General features: G+C 50.2%; 1 protein-coding gene across 8 annotated transcripts in view; it reads left to right on the forward strand.

The window, feature by feature from the left end:
* Positions 1–20,903, forward strand: part of RREB1 (ras responsive element binding protein 1) — a 180,792-nt gene that overhangs the window by 32,560 nt on the left and 127,329 nt on the right. For 2 of the 8 annotated variants that reach the window (XM_060023689.1, XM_060023696.1), the window contains exon 1: positions 9,725–10,070. The exons of 3 other annotated variants lie outside the window; for them this stretch is intronic. The gene's annotated coding sequence lies outside the window, so the exon portion shown is untranslated. Of the gene's footprint in view, positions 1–9,724; positions 10,071–10,356; positions 10,751–10,770; positions 11,546–11,777; positions 12,550–20,903 lie in introns of those variants that run through there. 3 more of the 8 variants (XM_060023691.1, XM_060023690.1, XM_060023695.1) reach the window with 3 other exon arrangements.

The following is a 20,903-nucleotide window of genomic DNA, read 5'->3' on the forward strand; positions in this document are numbered from 1 at the left end:
TGAAGAAGTAACGTAGTCAGCCCACACACTCTGAAATATCTTATTTTTTGAGCATGGACTCCATTACGTAGCTGAGGTGAGCATATGAAAAAGTGCCTGAAATTGCTAAGTCCATTGCCTTGTGGGAGTTAGAGGCAGTGGGCAGAATCATCCCCACACCCTAGTCGCTGTGGAATGACACCCAAGCACTAGAGATGACTTTATTTCTTCCTGAGGGAAAGAAAGAGAGTCTTCTGTCTATTAGGACAGACACATTGTTTTCAGTGTTTGCAATTGTCAGCCTCTTTCATGGCTATCTAGTTGTGTGATTTACTGCAGCTCCTTAGCACTTTTTACGGTTGAAAACTCTGTTCTGATCCTTTGGCCGGGGAACATATGGACTTAGTCTGTTAGCAGGAGGACCAGTGGCCAGAGTTATTGGAAATACTACTGCACTGTCAGTAAGCTCGACTGACGACTACCGTTTGGGGGTGGACTTAACTGAAACTGCAGAAATTTTACTTTGCTCCTGTCCACCCTCAATTGAACCCACAAAGGTACAGATACTTACTACTTATTGAGGAAGTATTTATTTCATTTATTTGCACTCTGGTACGTGACAAAAGAGCGCTATCCGGGCTTCCCTGGTGGCGCAGTGGTTGAGAGTCCGCCTGCCGATGCAGGGGACACGAGTTCGTGCCCCGGTCCGGGAAGATCCCACATGCCGCGGAGTGGCTGGGCCCGTGAGCCATGGCCGCTGAGCCTGCGCTCCGCAACGGGAGAGGCCACAACAGAGAGAGGCCCGCATACCGCAAAAAAAAAAAAAAGAGCGCTATCCGACAAAGAAACAAATGTTGAACTCCGAGTACATCTTTTAGGGAAAGAAAGAATCTGCATCCTGTGAGAATAGAGCAGTTTTTTCCCCTAATACCTGCCACGTTGTCTGAAGGCAGGAGAGATGACCGGCCCTTTCTGTGGAGGGGTGAGGTTAAATCATTTAAAAATTCCATAAGCAGGGCTTCCCTGGTGGCGCAGTGGTTGAGAGTCCGCCTGCCGATGCAGGGGACACGGGTTCGTGCCCCGGTCCGGGAAGATCGCACGTGCCGCGGAGCGGCTGGGCCCGTGAGCCATGGCCGCTGAGCCTGCGCGTCCGGAGCCTGTGCTCCGCAACGGGAGAGGCCACAGCAGTGAGAGGCCCGCGTACCACAAAAAAAAAAAAAAAAAAAAATTCCATAAGCAATAAACTAACATCATGGAGGAAAGTTTGACTTAGAAGAGTTATTTAACCTTCCCTGATATTCTGATATCTTTGAAACAACTTTAGTAGCTGAGAAGTACGCTAACCATGCGTCAATCTAAAGGCCAACTGAGAATCAGGACATCAGCAACATTTGGCTTCTGGGCAACAAAAGGAGATGCTGGTCCTTACACTTACTTTTTTTTTTTTTTTTTTTTTTTTTTTGCGGTACGTGGGCCTCTCACCGCTGTGGCCTCTCCCGTTGCGGAGCACAGGCTCCGGACGCGCAGGCTCGGCGGCCATGGCTCACGGGCCCAGCCACTCCGTGGCATGTGGGATCTTCCCGGACCGGGGCACGAACCCGTGTCCCCTGCATGGGCAGGCGGACTCTCAACTACTGCGCCACCAGGGAAGCCCCTTACACTTACTTGTGACACATTTCTCGCAGTCTTGGTTATCCAGTTTCCTAACCACATAAATTAGAAACCATCCGTTAGAAAGGGAAGAGGAGGTTGCTACTGGCAGGCATACTGAGGTCAGAAAGAAGTGACAAGACACAGCCAGACAGTGAGGGAGGAAAAATAGCTAAAAGCAGACGAAGAACTCCAACTGGGATCTACTGCGGAGGCCTAGGGGACGCTAGCAAATAGCTAGTACCTGCCTATTCAGATGAACAGTTTCTTGAAGATGCGACCATCTTGTGGTCTACTATAAATCTTGCTTATAAAAAGTTATCTTTATTGGACAATCCAATAAAATATTTGAAGTTGATAATAGCATTTTGTGCAGATATTAACTTTCTGACTTTTCAGAAAAGGGAGAAAAAGTGAGGCAGTTCATAATACATTTTAGAAAACGATCTGCTCCAAATTTTTAACCTTTAAAAGGAAAAACACCAGAAATAATGCATTCCCCGAGGTATCTGGGTAGCTAAAGTCATAATGTATTGAGGGTAGCAGAGGTTGTATGAAGGCAGCCCATCCCTGTGATGCTGCACGGCTTGTCTGAGAGGAAGCATCTAATTGGCTACGTTACTAAGGGGATTTGGACGTTTGAAATGACATCTCACCACTGCCTCTCAAGCCTTCTGCTCGCCTTGCCCATCCTAGGCAGACCTTCCTCCCACAGTTGGAATTTCCCCTATGTTCCCCACTCTTTCCAGCCCATTTCCACCCCTCCTTCACGTCTGTTCCACCTCTGCATACTGTGCAAACGTGTTCATCGAGAACCTGCGCTGTGCCAGGCCCTGGGCTGAGGGCTGGGATGGAGGAATCATTAGCCAAGACAGGCCCCGACTTTCAAGCCGCCCCATCCATTGAGACTGTGCACCCCTTGTCCTAAGAAACTCGAATTCCCGGGCTTCTCCACAGCACATTCCCTACTTCTGCCCCCCGATGGAAACTTCGTTTGTCCTTAGATATGTCACTTCCTCCCAAAGCCTTTCCTCGAGAAGACTGGTTCTCCCAGTTGACCGGGAGGCCGCGGAGTCTCTGGAGTGTGTTCCGCTCTCCTTCCACGCCAGGCCCCCCGTCGTCTTTGGGTCCCTCCTTCTTGTATCAGTCAGCTCGGGCTGCTGTAACTCAGCCACACAGGCTGGGGGGCTGGAACCGCAGCAACGTATTTTCTCACAGTTGAGGAGGCCGGAGGGCCGAGATCGAGGTGCTGGTGGGGTTGGTGCCTTCTGAGGCCTCTCTCCTGGGCTGGAAGATGCCACCTTCTCCCTGTGTCCTCACCGGGTCGTCCTTCTGTGTGTGTGTGTGTGTGTGTGTGTGTGTGTGTGTGTGTGTGTGTGTGTCTTGATCTCCTCTTCTTAGAAGGACACCAGTCCTACTGGATTAGGGACCACCCCAATTACTTCATTTCACCTAATGACCTCTGTAAAGGCCATACCTCCACCTACAGTTACACTCTGAGGGACTGGGGGCTAGGACTTCAGCGTACGCATCTGGGGGGACACGGCTTAGCCCGTGCTGCCTCCTCTGATGTGGGTGTCACCTGTCAACGCCCGCCTCTTCTCATCTGCATCCCCGCCACCTGCAGAGCCTCTCACAGGAGAGCCAAAGTGACCGACTTCACATTTTTCCTCTCCGTCTCCTTCCTGCCCTCAGTCTCAGTCCCTCCATGAGTGGAGGACCCTCTTTGTCAAGGACTCGTGTCCTGTCCTTCCTGCATCGTTTCCTCAGCCCCACGAGTAGGATTTCCCTCCAGCTCACAAGAGTCTTCTGCTTCTCTGTCTCCCCCGAGGTCTCCATCCCCGTCTCCCACCCTCAGACCCCCTTCTTCCTCTCACCCCTTGCCTCACCCTCCTGGTCACTGAAGCTGCCTTTCTTCCTCAGGGCCCTTGGCCACTCCCCATTCTCACAGCCTCAGGCCCTCTCTGGTGTCATCCCCCTTGTGATGGATTTTACTCATTTCAGCTTCCCGCTGTCAGTAATCCCTACCATATGTTTCGTCCCCTCCGTGGCTCTGCGGCATTGAAGCTAACGCAGAGCTGAACTTTTCTACCACCAGTTCCTGACTTCTTGCTTCAAGCCTTAGCCCCCTGCCCTTGCTCTGCGGCCCTGCTGCTGTCCGTAGTCAAAGCCATCGCATGGTAACTCCCACAACCTGATGTAGTAGTTAAGTTTCTACCATCTTTTCCCCTTCCCTCCTGTCACAGAATATTAATTATCCCTCTTTTTTCCCCAAGGCTGATCTCCCTACCATTCCTCCTCTGCCATAGACAGACAGACAGGCAGGCAGACACACACACGCATGCACACCTTCCTTCAAAAGCTGTGTTCTGTTTCATAGATCTGTATTCTCTCTCTCTCTCTGGATCTCCATTCCTTTCCTGTTGACATAAATGTCTATGGAGAACAGAAAGGGGTTTGTACGCGAGGTTTATGTGCGGGAGGGATGGTTATAAACCAAATCAGCAATACCGAAAGCTGGTCATTTGCTTATCTTTCCAATTAAATTCTTGTTAAGACAGCACAGACAATACTGGCCCTTCTGCCAAACTCCAGTCGAGAGTGTTTTTTATTCAGATTAGTCAAGACAATCAAGTAGGCATTTTTTGTTAGCAAACTATTTAATTCTCGATTGACTGACAGCAGGAGGGGTGATGACAGCAAGGAAAGAGTGGGTCCCGGGGTTTAGCTCAGCTCTGCCAGGTCCCAGCCATCCCGGCCTGGGGACCTTGGGACTCCTCAGTTTCATCAGTTGTAGGATGGGGGTGATAAGGCACCTGCCAGGTTGGAGAGGGGTTAAGCAAGATGATTCACAGGGGGCCCTCAGAGCAGCGCCTGGCACATAGTAGGTGTTCAGTACATATTAGCTGCCTACTACGTTGCTGTCGTTACTTTCCCTTCTCGCCCCTCCTTCTGTCACCTAACTTCTCAGCCTTCAGGCCTTCATTCACTTCCTCTCCTGCCATCACTCCTTAACCCTCGCTTTCTGGCCATTGCCTTCCTCTCTCAAATCAATTTACTTTCTCAGATCTCACCCCCTTTTCAGCTACTTGCTTTGACGTCTCTGTGATTTAACACCATTGACAACATTTAAAAAAAAATTTTTTTAAGGCAGCACTCCCCGCCCCAGCTGTTCTGCTCCTTTAGAGGAAAGAGACCCCGAGAGCACTTGTCACCCCTCCTCTGCATCCACCTCATGGCAGGCATTTCCCTGGGGTTAGCCTCTAGCCTTTTACTTCCCATCCTCTCTGGCCCCCAGATGTCTCTCCAGGCCTTTTTCCTGGGTCCAGCCTCCTCTCGTCTTCCACACACCACCCCCTACTCTCCCCACCCCGCCATGATGCATGGACCCACCCCCCAACCCGGGTCCCAAACCAAGACTGGGGAAGCTGTCTTTTTCAAGTCTCTTCTTCTCACTCCAAAGCAGTTGGGACCAAGCCCAGGGGATTCCATCTTCTTTACCACCTCCCACCTCTAGTCCCTCTGTCTGTCCCCCTCTTTTTACTTTAACCCCTGCTTTGTCATGTGTCATTCTGCCGATGCTGGAGTGGTTTCCCTTTTTTTTTTTTTTTTTTTTTTGCTGTATGTGGGCCTCTCACTGTTGTGGCCTCTCCCGTTGCGGAGCACAGGCTCCGGACGCGCAGGCTCAGCAGCCATAGCTCACGGGTCCAGCCGCTCTGCGGCATGTGGGATCTTCCCGGACCGGGGCACAAACCCGCGTCCCCTGCATCGGCAGGTGGACTCTCAACCACTGCACCACCAGGGAAGCCTGGTTTCCCTTCTTTTGATGCCACGCCCCGTGGTCAGTGCTCCAGAGGGATTTTTTTTTTTCCTCTCTCCCATATCAAATTGGTCAAATCCTATTGCATCTGTGTCCTAAGTCTGTCTCAAACCAATCCATTCTCCTCCACCTCTATAGCCAGCGGCTGACAGGGTCCTTATTATTTCTTAGGTGGGCTCTTCTATTAATTCCTAACTAACCTTCCGATCCCAGGTCTCCCAGACCCTTCTCCATGGTCCCCCGAGGGAGGCTCTGTCTACCTCTTCCTTAAGCCCTTTCAGGGGCTCGGCGTCGGATAAAGCACAGGTCAGCTCCACGGTGTGCCCGGAGCTCTCGGCCGTCTGGCCCACGGGCAATTTCTCCAGCTCCATCTCTGGCTGCGTCCCTTCCTCCCTCTGGTCCAGCCACAGAGTCAGGTATTTGCAGTTCTGGAAACTGACCTTGTGTTACGCCTCTCTGCCCTGTGCTTGCTACTTACCGATCCCTCTGTCTGGAGCGCCCTGCCCCCTCCTTTGGGTGGGGTTGGGACGCCTACACGTCTCATGAGATTCAGCGGACTGTGTCACCTCATCCTAGGGGCCTTCTCCAACATCCACATCCTTTTTCTCCTCGATTCTCTTCCATGGCATAGCTCTATGGTTTCCATTATTTCTACTTCCAGCTCGATGTCACCTGCTTTGTCCCCTTCCACCTCCAATGGGCTCCTACCTCTGACTTTCTCATTAGTCATTCGTTCTCTCCATCTGGCTGGGGCCCAGGCATCATCTTGGCCCTCACTTCCTCACCCCCCATTCCCGGCCCACCAGCTGCTTTTCTATCAGTTCTTCCTCTGAAGCGGCTCCCAATCAGCTATTCTCTATCCCTTCCCTGCTCCACCCTAGTTCAGGCCCTGGTCCCTGAGGTTTTCCATGGACGGTGTTCAGAGTTCTCTGTGGGACAGCCTCAGCCTGTTGACTTTCACTCTCATCACCTGCTGTTGCTGTGTGGGTTACCATCCAACACACTGGAATCCTTACTGGTCTCTGAACAGGGCTCATAACTTGCCGCCACTGTGCCTTTGCATCTACTATTTCTAATCCCCATCTCCAGACACGAAATTTCTAGCCATTCTCCATGGCTCAGCCCCGTCGCTTTCTCTTCTGTGAAATTTTCCCCAATGACTCTTATTTGAAGTGCTCTCTTTTCTTGGAACCTCTGAATTTTGTACCTATTTAATGGTTCTTATTAAATGTTGGCTTGCATTTCATGATTACTTCTTGTGGATGCAGAGATTAGCCTGTAAACTCTTTTAAGGCATGGATTATAAATTATCCATTTTTGTATCACTTCTCCACTACAGGACCTATATATATATATATATATATAAAATCTCACAATTCCATATATATATATGAAATATATATATATCAGCTTTGTTGAGGTATAACTTACAAAGAATGCAATTCACCCATTTAAAGCGTACAGTTCAATGGTTTTAGTATATTCAGAGTTGTTCAACCATTACCACAATCAATTTTAAAACATTTCTATCACCCTTCAAAGAAATATCACACAATTAGCAGTCAATCCCTATTTCCCTCCAAACCCTCAGCCCTGGGTAACTATTAATCTACTTCCTGTCTCCGAAGATTTGCCTATTCTGGACATTTCATATAAACAGAATCAGAACGATATTTGTCCTTTTGGGTCTGGCTTATTTCATTTAGTGTGTTTTCAGAATCGATCCGTGTTGTAGTATGTACTTCTTTCCTTTTTTATGGCTGAATAATATTCCACGTATGGATGTACCACATTTTGTTTATCCACTCATCAGTTGATGGCTATTTGGGTTGTTTCTGCTTTTTAGCTGCTGTGGATAACGCTGCTATGAACATTCTTGTACAAGTTCTTGTGTGGATGTCTGTTTTCATGTGTTGTGTTATGTACCTAGGAGGGGAGTGGCTAGGTCAGATGGTAACTCTATGCTTAACATTTTGAGGAACTGTCAGGCTGTTTTTTAAAGTGGCTGTAGCATTTTACATTTTCACCAGCAGTGTGCGAGAGTTCCATCTCTCCACTTCCCTGACGACACTTGTTATTATCTGTCTTTTTTATTACAGCCATCCTAGTGGGTGTGAAGTGGCAACTCATCATGGTTTTAATAGCATGACTCTTTTTTACCTATTAGATGTTCAATAAATATCTGTTGGGTCAATGATATTTATATGTAATATGGACAAACAGACCTTTGGACGGCTCGTTTGACTGCCAAGTTTATGAATTAGCTAGAAAAGATGAACAGAGAGCTCAGTATCATTAGAATTCAACTTTCAAAAGTTACTTTTAGACTGTTTTTTCAACTTAAAAGGTTGCCAGTATTACCTAGGTGACATTATCAAGGTCAGGAAAAACCATGTAGCTTTGCAGGTTTGCATGGATTTTACAGAATAAGCTAAATTACAAGCAAAATTCCAACTTTGATATGGTTCCTACTCAAAACCTACTCCTCAATGGGGAGACCAGGAAAGGTAACTCCCTGAATGGGGACATGGGGTTGGGGTGGAGGGGAGGCTTAGAAAAATGCAACTGCTAACGTTTCCCTGGGTTGAGTTTTCCTCAGTAAACAGTAGACCCTGGGAAACATAACAGGTTCTGAAAACTTAATTTTGATGACTCTGGACGTCAGAGAAACAGCCAGCTGAATCAGTTCCCTCTTGGGTGGTTGATTATCTCAAGTCACAGGTAATGGTCCAGCTGCTTTTGCTTGGTTCTAGAGAGTTCTGTGTTGGCCAGGACCCATCCATTTAGTCCATCCCTAAGTAGACACTTCTGTCTGCAGTCCTGAACACCAGAGTTCAACTAAAGGCCTCAAATTAAAGGCCCGTGATTGGGCTTACAACTTTGTATGGTGTGCAGGGGTACTCAGAAGAGTTGGCGTGAAAGAGGGTCAAAGGTCACAGCCAGTATATAGTGGCCAGCTTTCTGTATGTGTAACATCATCTTGCTAAACAAGCCTCAAACGCATGATTCTGTAGTAGCATTCTCTGCAACTAGACAAGAGGCCCCCCATCTTTATAATTTGGGGGGCGGGTGGTGTTTGTTTTCTGCAACCACAATCACCCTTATCTGCCTGAAGATGTTTCCAAAAGGCTGACAACAGGCCCCTTTCAGAAGCTCAGTAGGAAAAGTATTAACAGTTGGAAACATGTCAGCTGCCTTATGGAGGAAGCAAAGCCCAGGCCTGGTTTCTCTGGGCTCGGTGATAACTTGGGCTGCCGCAGCCTGGGCGAAGCTGGTGTTTGGAGCCGTGGAGACGGAGCGCGGCTCGGAGGAGGGCCCCTGCTTTTCAGAGTTGAAACAGGAGCCCTCTGAGAGAAAGAGATATTGCATGTGGCTTCCCTGATGCCTCGGAGGGCGACGTGGATGACACAGCATCAGCCGTGCCATCGTGGGGTGGGGACACAGTGGCGGCCCGTTGGGGGCAACGCAGCCCCCCCCCCCCCCCCCCCCCCCCCCCGCTTCAGCATCAGCTGTGGAGTGTGGGGAAGGGAAGGTGACAAAAGCCAAGTCAGCGTTGAATTTGTTGGATGGAGAATACGCTCCCGGGGCGGCAGCCCCAGAGCGAGAAGGACCGGCCCTGGGAGAGAAACAGCCCGAAGTTGGGGGCGGGGTGAAGCGCCAGTTCCTTAATCTCCCGCCCCATCGTCGGCTTGTCCCACCTGGATGCAGAGCGAGGACCGCGTGGAGAGGGAACCGCACGGGTGGGGTTCACCCTCCCGTCTGCCTCTGAGAGCAAGAGGGGCGGCGCCGGGCCAGGCACCCCCGCCCCCCACGGCACCCCCTCCCGGCCTCCGAGGCGCCCCTCTCGCGCTTCCCAGGCATCGCTGCCTTTCCCTGTCCTCCGTTAAAATAGTGAAACAAACCACTGAGCGAAGTGATGGAAAGCCAGGGGCGGGGAGTCGCCCGCAGTGAGGGGCCGGAGGGGAGGGGGCGCGGTGGTCCAAGAGGGTGGCCGGCCGGCGATCGCTGTGCTGGTCGGACGGCGCTCAGCTGCGGCCGCCAGGACCCTTCCCCCGGGGCTGCCCGGCCCTCCCCTGGCCCGGGGCGCCTGCGGAGGGCGCGGGGCAAACCTGGGGCTGCGGTGGGGGTGGAGGGGGGACTGCACCTCCATCCATCCCGGGATGGAAACTGCGGTCACCCCGCTAAAATCGGGCCGGGGGCTGCGGTGGGGACCAGCGGGTACCGCGGTCCCCCCCCCCCCCCCCAGCCCGAGCGCCGCCGCCGCCGCCGCTCAGTAACACGTCCCCAGGAGAGTCGCAGGAGCAACACGTGATGTGTCTACTTATCAGGGTGAGAGGGGGAGAGCGAGTCTCCGAGCGTGCGGGCGAGGAAGCGGGGCGGGGGGCCGAGGCGGGGGCCGGGACGACGGCTGGGGCGCCGGGGTCGCCTGCTCCTCGCCCACCTCCCTCCCTGTGGGAGAAGAGGAGGAGGGGAAGTGACTGCGGAGTTGATGAACTTTGCACATCCAGAAACGCCATTTTGATTCCTTTTCCGGAACAAGTTTGCATCTCTCCTCGTTCTCTCCCCGAAGCCCACCGGTCCCCACTGCATCATGCCTGGGAGCCAAGCGCCCTGCCCGGCCGTAAGTACGCGCCCGAGGTTCCGGCTCGCGGTCCTTGGGTGGCAGCGAGATGTCTGGGGCTGAGCGGGAGCGACCTTTTAAAGAACTTTTGGGGATGGGGAGGGTGAAGTCTGCAGAGCGCGTTGTACTTTTGAAACTCAGCGTTTCCCGGAGCCGAGGACCCGAGCGCCCCACGCCGCGCTACGTGCGCTCGGGGCGGTGGGGCCGGCCTGGGATGAGCTGGGCAGCCCTCTCCCCTCCGGCTGCGCGCCGGGCCGCTCCTCCTCTCTTCCCCCCTCCCCCTCCCCCTCCTCCTCCTCCTCCCCTTCCTCCGCTCCTTTTCCCCTTCCCGAGCTGCCGGCTCTGCCAACCAGCTCCCAGCGCGAGCCGCCGCGGCCGCTGCAGCGCCCCGCCGCCAGGACCTGATGCGCATCCATATTAGCCGTCCGAGCGCAGGAATCCGGCCCGACCCGCGCCGCCGCACCCGCCGCGGAATTTATTTTTAACCAGCACCGCCGGGACTCGGATGGTGCGCGCACCGCCGGCCAGAAACATCTTACCAGCGCTGCTCTCCATCTTCCGCCCTCTCTCCCCCGACATCCTCCCCCCCATGTGGGAGGGGAAACTTTTCTCCTACATACTTTCGAGTCCCTCTCGGGCCGAGGAGCGCGGAGATGACGGCGCCCGCCCGCCGCCGCAAGGTATCCGGGGGTGCCCGCTCGGGGTGCCCGCCTGGGGTGCTGGCTTGGGGGTGCCCGCCGGGGCCGCGCGGTGGGAGCATCCGCCGCGCCCTGCTCTGCGGACTTTGATCCTCTCGGGCGGACGGCGCCGGCCGGGAGGGGGCCGCGGGCAGCCCAGCGCCCTCGCCGTTCTCGGCTCGTGGCTGGTGGTCACGCCGACCACCGCCCCCGGGTGACTGGGCAGGGGGGGTCGCGTCCGCGCGTATTGTTCCCTTGCCCTTCCGTTGGCGGTGTACGTGTTTTCGTGGGAGCCATCGGTGTGGAGCGGAGCCTGCATCGCGGGGGCGGGGGGGGAACCTCGGCGCCCGGCGCCGTCACGAGCACAGGAAGGAGGCCGGGAGCATCCGAGGCGGGGCTGGCCGCCGGGGCCCGCTTCGCCGCCCAGCTGTGGAGCGCGCTCGGAAACTTTTGTCCGCTGCCCGCTGGACCAATTTTTTTGCGAGTTGTGGGTCTTCTCTGTCTCCTCCCGTCCCGGCCCGCAGAGCCGAGCAGGGGCTGGGGTGGGGGGGCCGGCGTCGAGGGGCTGAAGACCCAGTGAGCCCCCAGCCCCCCGCCTCGGCCCGGTCCCCCGCGCCCCCTCCCCGCTCGCGGTCTCTTAGGAAACTGCGACCTTAATGGTTGGTTGCTAAGGAGCAGGGGAGGTCCTTCCAGTCGCCAGCCCCCTCCCTGGGAGCGGCGTGTTTTCTGGACGGGGCCGAGGGTCGCGTCGAGGATGTGGGGACTCGCTCCCCGCCGCCCGCGGGGCCCGGGAGGCGCGTGAGTGAGGGGCGCGGCGGCCGAGCCCACTTCTCGGTGGGGTCACTTTTCTTTTCCGGCGGGGTTGGGGGGGCGGGCAGAGGAGGGGCGCGGGGACCGGCGGGCGGGTTGACAGGCGCCGCGTGCAGCTCGCGTCCAGCGTCCGCGGTGCATCCGCGATGGGTTATAAAAGAGCAGGAAAGTATTTCTCCTTGCTCAGCAGATTTGCCCTCCCTCGCTCCTTACTGGTTAGAAGATAGAACGTGAGCCCAGATCCGGACGAGCAGTTCACATTCCATTACGAAATTCTACACGGCTTCAGAGCCAGCAGCAGGACACATTCGGGGCACTTTGGAGTTTTTTCGGCTTCTTTTTTGGGGATGGTGGTGGTGGAGAGAGATAGGAAGGTGAATAAAAAAATATCACTTTGGGATATGCTGAAAAACCTGTCCGATGGTTTTCACCAGAAGAAAAATGCACCCCGTGCTTGTTTTAGCGTTTAGGTTTAAAAGCCAGTGGAAATAAAGTTTGCCCGTTGGATAGGGATGCTGGAAATAGCGAGGTATTTCTGTCTCGAAGAGGAGGCTTGAGGTGATTTGTGCAAAGGCTGAGTTCACGTGCATCCCATATTTTTGAGGTCGTTTTCTTTTAGATAGGCAGTGGTGTGTGCATGCGCGTGAGTGTTTTCTGAAATAAATTTAATTGATGTGGAAAGTGGAGAAAAGGGAACTGCAAAGAAAAGAATGGTTTTTGTTTTGTTTTGGGGTTTTTGTTTTTGTTTTTGTTTTCTTCTTCTTCCCATGGCCCTTAAAAGCATCCTCTAGGTCTGGTGCCTTTTTGAGTAGGCAGGTATGGGTCTAAGACATAATGTAACCCGGAAGTCTTAAGTTAGAGGCTGAAGTCCTGGCTGAAACTTCTTTTTTTCTCTCGCTTTCTTTTTTTAAACGTTTAGTTCTTCCTTCAAGAGTCACACAGAACTTTTGAAGGAATGGGTTCAAATTATTCTTCAAGCAATTTATGTAAAGGTGAGCCACTACCCTTTGGAGGGAGCTTCTGGGTACCGCTGATGGAGCTTGCTTTGATGTGTTTTGAGCTTTGGTTACACTGATGAATTAAACATTTGAATGGCTTTTATCAAGTTTTAAATGTGTGAAAAAACACCTTCCTTCCCACTCCCCCCCACTTTTACAAAAGAAAGGGAGAGTCCTTTGATTTGGTTATTTGTTTACCTTGTGGTCCATTTTAGGTTGTTAATGAACTTGCACTGTTTTATAACTCTTAAAAATACTGCTAAACAGGTTGCATTTTAGGATGTTTTGTTTTTAAAGAGGATTTGCTGGTTATGTGATACTCTTAAGAAATGCTGCTGATGTGTACCGTTCTATGGCATATCATTCTCTGCGTTTTTCTAGATACCACTTTTTTTCTCATCAGAAATTCAGAGCCTCAGCCCTTATGGCAGACAAGTGTTTGTTGTGTGATGGGGAAGATGGGTCTGACTCAGCTGGCACAGGTGGGGCATCCATTCCTAACTATCTGCATCATCTAACAAATGACCTTTTGATGGAAGGGTCTTTTATTTTAGAAGGAGGAAAATAAACCTACCTAGTTTAGCCGGCATGCTGTCAACAGTTATTGATTGGTTGGTTCCCTGCTGTATGCCGGGCCCTACGTAGTTGCCATTACGTGGCTTGCATTTCTACTCAATTTTGAACTGCTGTGCTGGTCCACTTGCTAAGATCAGTTTGGAAGTTTTTGCTCGCTGTGTTATGCTCAGCTGTTAACATCATTTATTATCTTCAGTGAAGGAAATTTCCTGGTTAATGAAACTAAGAAGAAATTCTACCAGTCTAGGGTTTTATATGGCATAATTAATATAAATTTTCCTCCTACAGAAATTGATTAAACGTGCTCACTAGAAGTAGTCAGAAGTGAATCCTTTTGATGTTTCTATTCATTATCCTTTTGAAAAGTAGGTGGTGCTTAAAAGGTCATAGGATAAGGGTTGCTTAGCAGCGAAACAGAAGGATGCTAAAATTAACCAAAGCATTTTTGAAAGGGAGTCCTTCTCTGTTTTACATTATTTAACTAGATTTAATTAATTTCTGAATTCTCCATGTCCTTTGACCTAGGAAAGTAGGATGTTAAGTTTGTTTTGTTTTTGTTATCACATTTAAATCATCTCTCTTTTGTAAGTGTCTTTTAATTGAAGTTCATGCTCTCTGACCAACTCTGGTGTCAGATGGCAGCTTGTCTGGGTGGACTTCTTCCCTGCTACCTGTGTGTTCGGGTTAAATCCTCCCAAGGAAATGGTGTGTAACATCACCTTATTTCACTGATTAATAACAGATTGTTTCGTTCGTTTTGGAAAACCTACCTAATCCATGAAGTGATGTCTTCTTTTGCTCTTTATTAAACAGGTTTGTATTCAAAAGATAGAAATGCAATAGAGTATCAATAGAACGAAGGCAATGTAGTCTCCTGATCACAGGACAGTGGTCTTCCCCCTTTACTGAGATTAGATTAATTTTATAGGGCTCCTCCTTTTCACTCCACCTCCCCGTCTCAGTTCATTTCAGAACACTTCCTAATACCTGTTTGAAAATCATTACATGAGGTGTAGAGTATCTTTGGAACCAAGTGTTCGAAAGCAACACTTTAAGGATCTTGGGGGTTTTCAGTGAGATCAAAGGGTTGCAATCTAACCGAAGCCATGGTTAGTAACCATCCTCTCTTGGTTGAAAGGCATGCTCACTGTAACTCACAAGTTTCCCTTCCTCAAGATTACTTGTGTACATCTGACCTACTGAACAGGCCAAGTTGAGTAATGTTTTTTATAGCCAAATATAATTAAGAAATTAGATGGGTTTTTTTGGGGTGTGGGGGGAGGAGGCAGGGTAAGTGAGTTTTCTCTCTTTTAAACTTAGAAAGTGGTTTTGGAGTAGAAATAGCTACGGCTGTCTTCAAAAAGCAGGGGTCAGCCTGTGATTTCCACGCCCTTGGGGGCCTCCCCATAAATCAGAGGTAAAAGGTGTACCATCTGAAACGCAGAGGCAGGCATACGATGTGCTTTCTGAAATGCATCACTTATTTTTAATTTCCCCTGCTCCCATGGAAGGCAGAATACAGAGAGGAAAACCATCTGCGTTGTTTTCATGATGACCGAGGTGGGAGAGTGAGGAAGATGGGGCGCGAGGGTGACAGACGTTTTCCTTTTCTGTTAGTTGTCCTCTGGGACAGGGTCACCACTGTGCTGGTCTCTGTTTCCCTCGTCACCTTCCCTGGGTGTCCCTGTCCGAGTGTAGCTGGCGTTGGTTGGTGGAGATGGGGGTGGTGGGGGTGGGGAGCCTGGGAGGAGGGCGCAGGGAGCTCTCCCTTCCAGCTACTGGTGCATCTTGTTTCTGATGGTACTTGGGGCACAGGTGAGCCAGTCTGCCCATCAATAAAGGTGGCTGCGAGTGAATAGGTGCTTTAGACAAAAGAAGTGGGAGAGGGTGGAGACTGTTTGTTCAGTGTGATTCAAGCAAGCCGTGCTAATAGAACTTGAAAGCCTCTGTAAAGTCCCAGCGTCTGGGTACGGGCTACTCCTGCGGGCCTTTCAGACTCGGGGAGGGCGGGTGGTCCCGATAGGGTGGAGAAAGCCCAGTCAAAAGCCCCACCACATTCTTTGTCAGCCAGCCAGACTGCAGAGAAAAAGTCTCAGTGGGGGTAATTAGATAAAGCTTTTAAATGGCTCTATTTGTTTTTGCCCTGGCTAGCTTGGTATCTCGTCTCTCTACCCCCTCTTTCAGAGACCGCGGGGTAAGATGGCTTTAAGAATGTTGGAGGCTTCTAGTGGTTTCACTACTTGTGAAATTTCATTTTTCGTTAGGGCAGACTCTGGACAAAGCTAACTGCACCCTGCTTTTGTGAAGGCCTTGAACAAAGATTCGAATTTGATCCTCAGAGCAGCATGGTGAGGGCTGGGTGGGTGTATTAACCCATTTTCCAGCTGTGCCAACTTCCACCCGATGGCTAGTAATAAATCAGGCCCAGGACCCAGAACACCCAGCCCCAGCCTCAGTCCAAACAACACCTGCTTTTCCAAGTCAGCTTGGCCTCAGAAGACAGAGCATTAAATATACAGGGCCTGTTTATCTGTGTGTGTGCTTTTTAAATGAGACCAGATCCTTTCACAATAATGCTGTGGTTGAATTTGAAGATGTAAGGCAATTGGAAAAGAAACTTTTTAGCCTTTGCCAGCACTTCTCTTGATGAACGTGATTATAGGCATTCTTTTCAGTAGGTTTTCTACCTCGTGGGATCATTGTAAGGATAAAATAAATGTTCCAGAAAGTCAAAATCTATATATGGAAGAAAGTGGTGTATTTTAAGCTCAGGAAGCTTTGTGGGTATCCACTCTGGATTTCCTTTCCAGAACTATGCACAACTGCAGTACTCAGGCAGAGTTTATGTTTGCTTCGAGCACCTAGAGACAAACAGACTAGCAAGTTCTCCTTCAAGGAGTTCGCTTAGGGATGGATTTTAAGGGAAAGGCAGGTGGTAAGCTTTGGATGCCCCCTTTAAAGCAGTAGTTCTCAGCTTGGTGGTTCCCCGCCCCGGGGGCATCTGGCAAAGTCTGGAGACGCTTTTGATTGCCTTGCTGGGGGGGGGGGGGAGGGGTGTGACTGGCCTTTAGTGGGTCGAGGCCAGGAGTGCTGCTGCCCATCCCACAATGCACCTGAAGGCCCCACAGCTAAAGGATTATCCAGTCCCAAATGTCAGTAGGTGGAGGGTAAGAAAGCCTGCTTTAAAGGTACAGGAGTCAAGGCCTGTGTCACGTGTGCAGGCAGCCTGGCGTTCTCACTGTACTGCACGTGGCATATTTGGGGATCTGGAATTTCGTAGAGCGAGTAAGCTCTCCTTACAGGCCTGTAAGGTGCTGTGGTTGGCAAGTTCAAGGTTTCACAGAAGATTGGGGGTTGGGGAAAACATTTAAGTGGCGTTACATATATTTAAAAACCCTGTAGTAAATAAAAGTTCCAGAACTCGTCTGCTTCTAAAACAAACCAGATACGTTGGCGCTGGGGAGCTGCTCTGGTAGGTGGTGCTTCTTCACTTATTTAGGTAACTAGCTCCGGCGCTGCCATCTGCCACTTCTCTCTCGTGTTTGAAGTTATGTGGAGGGTACCCCCATACCCCCCCTATTTTTTTGCTCAGTGTTTGAACTAGCCCTTACTTGCTTGACAGTTAATGTTTTTTGCCCTTGGAGTCTCCCTTATTTTGTTTTCTTAAGTTTTTGCAAAATTCTTACATAAATCTCTACCTTTTTATTAAAAAATTAATTAATTAATTAATTATTTGGCTGCGTTGGGTCTTCGTTGCCGCACGCAGGCTTTCTCTAGTTGCGGCGAGTGGGGGCTACTCTTCGTTGCGGAGCGCAGGCTTCTCACTGCGGTGGCATCTCTTGTTGCGGAGCACGGGCTCTAGGTGTGTGGGCTCAGTAGTTGCAGCTCGTGGGCTGTAGGCTCAGTAGTTGTGGCGCACGGGCTTCGTTGCTCTGCAGCATGTGGGATCTTCCTGGCCCAGGGCTCGAACCCGTGTCCCCTGCATTGGCTGGTGGATTCTTAACCACAGCGCCACCAGGGAAGCCCTCTCCACCCTCTATATAGGGCAGTGGTGGAGCCCGGTCTTCTGTCCGTGTATCTCCTCTTGAGCAGGTGGCTGGCAGGCTGCTGCTTTACCAGGGAAGGTTGGGGAGGGATCAAGGGAAGAGACGGTGGTGATTTTATGTTTTGGGGACTTGCGGACCTCAGATACACGGAAGGGTGGTTGACTGAAAGAAAAATAAAATGTGATATACAAACATTAAACTGCATTTCCTCGGGCCAGACATGTCTAGGACAGTGGCAGGAGCCATCTTTTAGCCACAGGTGCCACTTGCCTGACCCTTGTCCTGGTCCATCCCACCCCCCATCTTACAGGCAGGAGGGGAGCAAGAAGAAAAGGCAGGAAGAGAGGGGGATGATTCCAGAACGGTCTGGGCTCCCACTTACCTAAGAGAAATGTTTAACGCTTACAGGCAGCTTTCTTTACATCCTAACCCGAGGACAGACTGTCAGGGTCCCGTTCACGTCCCTCCGGGCTGATGATGTCAGTGACCTGCTTGGAAGCTGGCTTCGCCAGCCCACGCCTGGTGTAGTAAGAGCTGTGCTTCCGGTGCTTTGCCGCCCTCTCCTCCAACCTGTAAACCGGACGGTCCCTGCTCCCCCTCTCCATTTACAACTTTTGCCAGGCTGGGGATCCCCTGCAGGTGCGTTGGAGGGAAGTTGCAGGAAGAAAAGTCTCTCCCCCACTTCTAGAAGGTGAGCTGAAACTCACCATCCGCCCAGCCTCCCAGGCCAGTCCCTGACTCTGGTCTCTCTCTCAGCTGCCAGCAGTCACCAGACCCTCCTCGAAACCCTGGTCCAGTCTGACTCTGGTGTTGCCTGCCCCACTGTCCTGACCTAGGCGCTCGTCATGTCACAAGCGCCTCCCAAGTCAATTTCCTGCCCCCTTTGTCTCCCTCCTCCAGTCTGCCCTCCACTCGGCTTGAACACTATAGCTGCACATGGGGTTTGCCTGCTGCTGAAAAACATCTCATGGCCCCCTGTTGTCCGCAGGAAGAAATCCAAACTCCTCAACTTGGCACACGAGGACCTCCACCGGCAGCTCCCAGACTGTCTTCCTAGTCTTAGCCTTTCTCACTCTCCCTGCAGGCCACTGCCACACTGGAGGAGTTCGTCCTGCTTCTGCTTTTCCGTGGAGTGTTCATTCTGTTTTGTCCCCATCCCCTTCTCCTTGCACACAACATTTCTCAACTCTTCTTTCAAGACCCATCTCGAATACCGCCTCTTGCAGGGAGAATCGGGTCCTCCAGCCAGAATAACCCTTACCCCATCTGGCCGGGTCTGTCTGTTGTAATTTACCCGTTGGCATGTTTTCCCCACCTGGAGAATAGGCAGCAACTTCAAATCATATTTTTCCATCTTTTGTACCTAGCTCAAGGGTTGTGTAGTTGATGCTCATTCAATAATTATTGTTGGATCCATTTTCGAATATAAAAAACCCAGAGTTTTTCTGAAGAGGCGCAGGTTATTTTTGGAGAAGGGCACATATAATTTGGAAGCTAAGTCCTAAGTATCAGTACAAATTAAGAGAAGGAAACAGAAGTAAACTATCGTTTTCCAACAGACCCATCCTGCAGAAATTGGGTGCTAAGTGCACACTGGTGGGAAAGCATTTTGAATTACAGAAATTTTAAAATAAAAGTTTGCTCAGCTTAATTTACTCAAAATTAAAGAGGAGGAAAAAAAGTTGTTAATGCCTGATTGCACTAAAAGCTGTCACACTGGGGCCCTTACTAATTATAACCACTTTTCATGGCTCTTGGTTTGAAGTTTATATTAAATAGGAGAGATGGGCACACAGATCAAAGACCAAAATCATTTCTGAACTCCAGTGTGTGGGCCCACTTTCTCTGCTTAGTTAGATTTTTGTTTCATTAGTGGTGTGAGTTAATAGGAGTGTTGGTCCGTGTATAATTTAACTTTTCTTTTTTTTCTGTAACTCCTTGGATTTAAAATAAAGTGCAAACCAGACACCTACAGGGTACAGATCTTGCTTTATTTGTGTGTGCGCGCTCAATATATGTTTGTACGTGGTGGAAGTTGAGTATAGATCGTATTTACAGAAAGAATCATGTTCACTGTTTTAGGGGAGGTTCCTTTATGCTGAGACTTCATAGTTAAAAAAAAAAACAAAAAAACCCTGAATACACAAAATCATCGCAAAATCTTTTCTTAACTTTCTTCTAAAAGAGGTACCTGTGTCTTCAGAAATAGGGGAGATACCATAAGGATGGGGTGAGAGAGAGGCGTTTCGCTTATGGATCCGTTTATACCTTTATGTTTGTAACTATGTGCATAGGTTTCCTTTTCGAATAAGGAATTACCATTTTTTTTCTTTTTAAATTGGAAGGTCTTGGTATCCTTTATACGAGGTAAAATCCTAGTTGATTAAAAGTACATTATTGCGGGCTTTCCTGGTGGCGCAGTGGTTGAGAGTCCGCCTGCCGATGCAGGGGACACGGGTTCGTGCCCCGCTCTGGGAAGATCCCACATGCTGCGGAGCGGCTGGGCCCGTGAGCCATGGCCGCTGAGCCTGCGCGTCCGGAGCCTGTGCTCTGAAACGGGAGAGGCCACAACAGTGAGAGGCCCGCATACCGCAAAAAAAAAAAAAGTACATTATTGCTACCTTTAAATATTCCTTGACGTGCTTACCTGATAACTAGAGTTTAGGCTCAGATTTGGCAGATACATTCAAATATAATAATTCCAACTTCATCTTATTTCGAAGGAGGCTTGTATATGTTCCTCTCTGATGTGAAAAACCGATTTTTTAAAAAAAACCATTTTCTCCTCCACTTTAGGGCTTTTAATTGTTTTGAGGGACAGTTATGTAAAATTGGTTAGTAAGCATCTCAAACAGGTTTTCACGACTTGGTAAGTTAAACTTATATTGGATCAAACTGTCCTACTTAAAAATTTAAACCAAGTATAATTTAAAGGAGGCTCAACTTGCACGTCTCTAAATTAAGTTTGTTTTTAAATCATGAAAATAAAGTTTCTGAAAACCATGTGTTGTTTGAGAGCTTAGTAAAGCTTTACAACCCCCTTTTTCTAAAATACTGTATCCAGTTGGATTCAGTATCAGATTCAGTCTCCCTTTGGAAAACAGGCACTTTTCCACCCCCAAATTTGAAAACCTCATAGTGGGGTTTTCTTTTTTTTTTTTTAAACCACTTACAGATCTTTATTTATGGATTTTTATTTATTCAACAAATTTGAATTTCAACGATGGGATGGCAGTGATAAACACCAAGGGTACTAGTATGAGAAAGAGAGACAGTTGCTAGCTTCCCAGACATGGAAAGAGACACAGGACCACTAAGTCGTTTCCGTCTGTGCTGGGTGTTAAGTATGACAAGAGCATGTGACATGCACTGTGGGGGAGGGGAGGAGGATGCTGGTGGAGGGGGCATCCCCCCAGAGTGGCCCCTGAGCCGCAACATGAAGAGAAGGAGAGTTGGAGCGCAAGCAGCTGGTGCTGTGAGGCCCTGAGGTTGGAGAAGATCAGTGTGGAGAAGAAGAGACCCAGGCGGGTGACACGCATGGCAAGGTGGATGGGCTCCTTGTAGCTCACAGGTATTTGGAGTTTTTTCCCTTGAGAACTCTGGGAAGCCTTGCAGGGTGTTAGGCCAAGGACTGGCATGATGAGATTTGCGTTTTTAAAGATCACTCCTGCCCAGAGTGGAGAATAAACTGGAGTAGAAGGAAGTGACTGTTTACCTTCTGTTTGC

This window comes from Delphinus delphis, chromosome 10 (genome assembly GCF_949987515.2).
Source record: "Delphinus delphis chromosome 10, mDelDel1.2, whole genome shotgun sequence".
In the NCBI taxonomy this organism is placed as follows: Eukaryota; Metazoa; Chordata; class Mammalia; order Artiodactyla; family Delphinidae; genus Delphinus; species Delphinus delphis.